Source organism: Petaurus breviceps, unplaced genomic scaffold (assembly GCF_028583685.1).
Source record: "Petaurus breviceps papuanus isolate PSGF00001 unplaced genomic scaffold, PetGlider_PUasm1.0 90594, whole genome shotgun sequence".
Lineage (NCBI taxonomy): Eukaryota > Metazoa > Chordata > Mammalia > Diprotodontia > Petauridae > Petaurus > Petaurus breviceps.
Genome location: NW_027187281.1, coordinates 2,473,257 through 2,480,734, shown reverse-complemented (window position 1 = coordinate 2,480,734; position 7,478 = coordinate 2,473,257).

Sequence of the window (7,478 nt, the reverse complement as noted above, 5' to 3'; positions counted from 1 at the left end):
CCCATCCAGGAAGCACAGAGCACATAATTTTGAATATATGCATGTAAATATAACATTTAAATTTATAAAGTAAAAACTCATATTTAAAAACACATGCATTAAAAATACAGAAAATCAGTAATGGAAGATTTTAACATTTTACTATAAAGATATGATAAAGTCAAATAAAACAAATAAGAAAATACAGACTGATTGGCCTATTGTATACAATATATTTAGTGACTATAATCCATGTTACCAGAGATATATTGTAACTAGTCTACCTTTCACTGCTATACTTTCCAGTAATTGGAATACTCTTTCCAGTACCTCACAGTGGTCGCACCTCTAAAGCTTCGTTTTTCTGCTTTTCTGTTGAGTAGCTGTTGCCATCTGTTGGAGCTGTCCTTGGAGTTTCTTCCTCCTTAAAGAAAATACTACTGCTTTTTTTTTTGTGGGACTGTCCCAGACCAGTATGCTTGAGTCTAGTCAACACATTTCTAACTGGCACAGAACAGGTCTCCTTGGGAAGCTTTCAAAACCTTTCTTAACTTGATTTGCCTAATAGGAACTCAATGAGAAACTGAGTAGCCCTCCCTGCTAGGTAAACTAGGGTAAATGAATTCATTTGAACTCCTTTTAGGCTGCCTCCTATCTTTCCTTCTTCCCCAATACCCCAAACCAGAGCTATGCAAATAACTTTGAAATATCCAAAAGCCTTAAGCAGACACTTAGTAACCCTGGAAATGGAGGGGCAGAGCTGGTAACTTTTCCCCCAGAATTACTGAAGCTATAACAAAGGTCCCTGCCCGCCCCCCTCCCCATAACAACAGCAATAAAATATGAAAGAAAAAAGTTCCAAAGGAGACATGGAAGCAAACCCAGCGCTTTTGTTACTATTTTGTTGAGGTTAATATATAGTCAAGAAATAAATAGAAGCAAAAATATGTGCTCTATGCTTTCTGGATGGGCTCTTCTTATTTTCTCAATCAACAACGAAACAAAAGCTTGTCCAGATTTTCCTGAACTAACTATATCACTATAAAATTTACTCAAGTCTTTCATTTTAAATTTATTTTTTTTCACTAGAGGTGTTTCTTCTAGACAACACACATATACATGTATGTGTGCTATATATATATATATATATATATATATATATATATCAGGAGTAAGGGAAAACTTTCAAGTTTACTAGTTTAGTGATCTCTGGTGAGTCATTTAACTTCTGTGGTTCTTAGACAATTGCCTAGGTGCTATCTACTAAGTCATTTATGGATGAGGTTCCTACATCTGTACATCAAAAATGAATAAAAGATTCTTTGCACTTTAGCCTGTGGATTTGTAAATGATAATTTAAAAACTTTTGTTTATTTGATTTTGTTGTTGAAAATTGTTTAGAATCTTTAAATATCCAAATGTTCCTAGAGATTAAAAGTGATTAAATAATGCCTGGGTTAGAAAAAACAATAAACACAATCACAGTTTACCTGAAAAATAATGCACATTGCATAATAATTCATGAGTATTCAGAGGCAAATTTATAATACTGCATACTTAAACTAATAAGCTACTACTTGTACTATTAAAGGCATTTATTTCATTTGCATTTTTAATGGAAAAAGAATGAAGTATTATAAACTAGAAAAACCAAAAGGGGAAGAAAATAAAAATCAAGATAAAAACTAATTCAATGGAAAATGAAGAAAAATTATGAAAAAAGTTGTGATGAAATAGAATATTTTTAAAAATGATCATAAAATTCGAAATCAAGAACAAGAAAGGGAAAACTAAAAATGACCAAAATTAAAACTCAAAAGGGGGAGAGAACAACAACTTTAGAAGTAATTAGGAAAATTGCTAAGGATACTGTTTTATAGTAATGTATTCAAATACTTTCAAAATAAAAAATGACTACCTACAAAATGCAGACTACCAAACAATGGAAACAGGAACTAGACAGACCTCAAAACGAAGAAATCAGACAAGCCATTTAAATAAAAAGCATTGAGACCATATAGAGTAACAAGCAAATCCCTGGAAAAGTTTAACGAACAAGTTATTCCCATATTAAATTAATTATGTCTCCCCATAAAGGATGGCATGCTACAATTCTTTCTGCAAGCCAAGTGTGGTTTTGATCTCCAAACCTGTCAAAGATAAGTCTGAAAAACACCTTTCTAGCTGGATGTGATGCTTAAGTCGAACATAGCCTGTTTTCCCAAGCTGCAGAGATAGTCTTGGCATGCATCAGATATTCTTTGCCAGTCAAATGGGACGGTAGCTCAAGAACTTAGTAGGGACACAGAAAGTTTTTTTTTTTTCCAGAATAATAAAGAAGATATAAGGATGTTTGTAGGCAGAGAAGAAAGGAGCCTTCAGAGAGGAAAAAGTTAAAGATGAGGAGAAAAGAAATGACTGGTAGAGCAATGTCCCAGAGGAGGTGGAAAAGATTTGGTATTGAATGAACAAGCATAGCAATTAGCCTTGGCAAAGAGGAAGATTACTTCTTCAGAAATCTGGAATCAGGAAGACCTGAGTTCAAATGTGACCTGAGATACTTACTAGCTGTGTCTGGGCAAATCACTCAACTGCTGTTTGTCTCAGTTTCCTCATTTGTAAAATGGGGCTAATAATAGAACCTACCTTCCAGGATTATTGCGAGGATCAAATGAGATAATAATTGAAAAGCACTTAGCATGGTGCCTGACACATAGTAAGTGCTACATACATGTTATTATTATTATCAATATTATTATTTGCTCTCACTAATATAGAAATTTGGATGCTTTGGGAAGAAGAATGAAAACTGCCAGTCTTATTAGCTCTATTTAGCCCAATTCAGTCTTGTTCCCAAGGTCATTTGCATGGGCGCAGGTCACAATCATGATGGGAGTTGAAAGGAATCTTCTCGCCACATCCTTAGCTCACCCTTTTCTTTCTTGCTCCTGGAATGATTTCCAGAGATTCAGGCTAGTGACCAGCAATACCATAGGATTAGAATGGAATTTTTACAGGTTTCTCTAGCTTACTTGTTAGCTGAGTATGGCTGGCTAGGCTTTGAAATCCCAAAGGAGCTAAAGTAGACACTGAGGTTATGAACAAAAAGATTTGGTGGACTACTTCCCCTTATGAAGGATGGGTATCCATTTTGTTTCCAGTTCTTTGCTGCAACAAAAACTGCTGCTATAGATGCTTTTGGACACACGGGTCTTTTTTTCTTCTTTTTTTTTGCTTTCTTTGGAGCATGGGCCCTAGTAGTGCTACCACTGGCACACAGGATATGCAGAGTTTAGTGACTTTTGGGATTGTCTTTCATTCTTGTTACAAGACTGGTTCACCTTTTCTAGGCATATATGTGTGCCTTTAGGCTGTATCTGTGATAGTAAACATCTCTTTGTAAAAACCAATCAGTATCAATTGGTTAAATGGAACCAGAGGCTTGTTACTAGTGGCAGAAGATGCTAGAAGAGAAACACACAGAATGGGGACTTAAGCCAGTGGTCTTAGAGAAAGATACCCCCAACCTCTCAGAGGTACCCCTAAAACCATGAGGATAGATATAATTGGCCTTGCTCTGGAAGAATGAGTCCAGATTGTCATTAAATTTATGATACATTTGTCATTCATGTTCTAGTACCTAAGAATAGATGAATTACTTGTAACAACAGTTTATAATTACCCAGGAAACCAATGTGGAAAATGCTTAGTAAATATACCATATACATACCATTAGTAGGAAGAATAGATCAGAAAAGGAACATATGTGGAATGTGGCTAGGGCACAAGTGTGGAGGAGTAGTAGATCTCCAGCAGGGCTACTTATATCTCCTGGGTGATGTTGGACTGTGCCACATTACATATTGCTCTCTCTCCTCGGGACTGTCCTCATTGCAATCATCTACTACGCTCCATCTGGAGTTCTCAGATGAGGTACTTCCTCTATTGTCCAGCACTTCTTAAACTGTGGTTCACAACCCCATTTGGGGTCACAAAAATTTGGCAAAACTAAAAGGTTTCTGAACGTGCAATGATCAAAAATTATTTCAAAATACAATACATAATGAATCTGAGGTGTTTCTGGCAGCCCTTGCCCCATGCTGCATGACATAACTTCGCCTTGGTTCTGAACACACAGCATGTGCACTTTGCACTGTGCATGCCATCATGCTATGCAACACCAACAGACACTGCCAAAATGTGAAAAGGGGCTGTGAGTAAAAAAAGTTTAAGAAGTCTTGTTCTATTCCATGTAAGAAGTCATAGGTTCAGACATCTCTCTTCACTTAGAGGATAATTGTTAAATTCTTTTAGAAAGAAAGGAAGGTCCTTTATATGGCCAGGTATCTAACTAGAGAAAAATGGTTTTTCTCTCCAAGGGAGAAAATACGCTAGTTCCCAAAGGCTTGGGCTTCAGGGGCAAACTTCTTCTGGAGCAAAACAGTGGTTAGTTATTTATAACCACTGGATATTTGAACTTTTGAATTCCCTTAGATCATTGTTCCAGACTTAGGGTTAGAAATTCCTTGGAACTAATTTCTCCCTTCTGGGGATCATATATTCTCAAAACCTATGGGGGGTGGTGTTCTGCCAAAGAAACTACACAAAAACTGTGTAGGTTTGTGGTCCCCTGGATTTTTCTCAACCCCCAAGATGACAGGTAGGTGGCTCAGTAAATAAAGGGTTTAAAATTAGGAAGACTTGAGTTTAAATGCAGCCCCAGACACTTACTAGCTGTGTGATCCTGGGCAAGTCACTTAACCTTTATTTACCTTAATTTCTTCTACTGTAAAATGGGGATAATATTAGGACCTATCTCCCAGGTTTGTTGTGAGGATAAAATGAGATAATATTTATAATTGCTTAGCACAGTGGCTGGCACAATAAATGCTTCTCCCCCCCAACCTTTCTTTCTCCCAAGATCCCTGGTATCTACTATGCAAATGAAAGAACATTCTAAAACAAGAACAAAAAAGCTAGGTGGAAGTCTATACCCTTAATCCTTTATTCAGTTATGCATATGTGAATGTCAACAATCTTCCTAGTCTTTGAACTGACCTATCCGACTATTGTTCTAAATATAGGTATAATATATAATAAACAAACCTAGGATTTCCAGTGGCTTTTTGAAGGAAATGTTTTCAGCATTTTAAAAGGCAATTTAAAACAGACATTAGATAATTACCTGTCAGGGACTAAGATTTTAAAGCCAGGAGGGATTTCAGACATTTCCTTATTTTATAAATGAAGAAATGTGTTAAGAGATATAAAGCAAGTTGTCTAAGTTCATATAGATAATAGGAAAACCAGGATTCAATCTCAGGTCCTCAACTCCAACTCCAGGATTCTTTCTATTGTACCACACATGGACTAGATAGCCACTAATGCCTTTCCCAAACCTTAAGAGGACTAGCATCCCTGGTGTGAGGGCTTGCCCAACCCTTTTCAGGGCTGTTCATCCACAGTTGGTGTCTATCTGGCACTCAGCTCCCACCTGTGGGTCCCAGAAACTGTAGCATGCATAGTGGTCACAGTTTGGTAAACTGTCTTGGCAGACAAGATAAACCAGGTTGAGGGTAATCAATGGACCTCAGACCCATCAGTGAGTTAGTGGGGTTTCTACCCTAAGCATGTGAAGACTTCTCCCAGCAGAATGGGTGGATGAGAACAATTTGTTCCAATGGTCATTACTGAAGGAGGTGCTGTGGAGCACTTAGAGCTTGGTCACGCATTGAAGACACCAAGGTCATCTACTGCATCATGGGCCATTGCCAGTCATCTTGACTTTTGTCCTGCCACATTGGACTTCAATGACTTGGGAAGAGAGAGTGAGGCTGACAACTTTGTACAACTCTGCCTTACTTAAATCCAGTTCATGCATGAGTCAAGACATCACCCTGTGATGTCATTGGTCCTTTTCGAAAATGGGACAAACAACAATAACAACCATTCTATGAATTGTCAGATTTTAGCTATTCTAAGTTTTCTCATAAATAACCACTTTTATGCTCTTTTAAGACAAATAATAGGTTATGCAGGCAAGTAGCATGGAAAACTAATTTGGTTTATATTACTGTCTTGCTACCTAATAACAAGAGGATGAGTTTATTTCAAAAAAATCAGACTGACAAATTTTCTGTATTTATTTGCTAAATTGATTAATCTTCATTATATTGCAAAGTGTAACATAAGAGTGATACACAGGAGGTGGCGAGGAGGTGCACTGGCCCTGGAGTCAGGAGGACCTGAGTTCAAATCTGGCCTCAGACACTTAACATTTACTAGCTGTCTGACCTTGGGCAAGTCACTTAACCCCAACTACCCTGCCTTCCCTCCTCCAAAAAAGCAAAAGAGCAAAAAATAAAAAGTGATACACAAAGTGTAATTTCAGTTACCGGACATATAATTGTAGAAGTGGTATCACTGGGAGTCAGAAGAGCTAGATTTAATTCTGGCATCTGATACTCACTGTGACATTATGGGTAAGACACTTAAACCCTTGGAGCCTTGTATAATTCTCTAAGACTATAGTGCAGAAAATAACAGGTAGTAGTTGCCAAGGTAAGGAAATTAAGGCTATCATCCTTTTTGCTTCCTCCTTAGCCCTCTTAGCTCCCAAATTGCTCTCCTGATTTTCAAGGGTCTTTAGAAAAGTGCTTGCTAATACAATCATGATTGCCACCTGTCATCAAAACGTTTCCATACAAAATAAATATATAATTTGTTAACATTAAGCAATTTGTTCAAAAGGTTATATCATCACAGACAGATGGTCCTGGTCATTTACCTTCTGACCTAAATATTAGTAGGTTTTTTCTATCCTGTGAAATGAGCAGAAGGGACAAAAAGGTCTTATATCCTTACAATATATCAATCCCACAGTCTCCTCTGAGACACAAAAGAGGGAATTTTTGTAAAATAAATAAAAACCCTTTTAATCTCAATCAAAACACCTTAGAAGTTGCAATGGAAATGAGTCCAAAGTCAATCCATATATAGCTAAGGTAAATCTGTTATTGAAGGAAAACACTACATACGCAGTAAGATGAGTGATTATCCATAATTTTGCTGATTAGAGAATTATTTTTTGAATGATTTCACTTTAAAGTAAACAAGAGAGGAAAGGAAAATACACTCGATTCTTAATCCAGCTCAGGCATGGGGAAACCAGGAGGGCTATGTACCAGGACTCAATCAGCCTATACGTCTGTTTCCTTCTGCCAGCTTTTGGGCTTAAAATGTGGCAATAAACCCATAAGGCAAGTCAACAAGAATTAAGTGCTTACTTGCCAAGCACTGTGTGAAGCCCTTCTGGCCCTGCAGGCACTTATCTTCTAATGTATTCCTTAGCTCTATTATACCTGATGTCAGTAAAAGTCACTATTTCAGAAGTACCAGATCTGGGAGATTGCCAGCCATACACTACCTTGGACTTACATATTGCCATTCTTTCTAAAGTACTTTTGCATCTGTAATCTCATCTCCATAACATCCCTAGA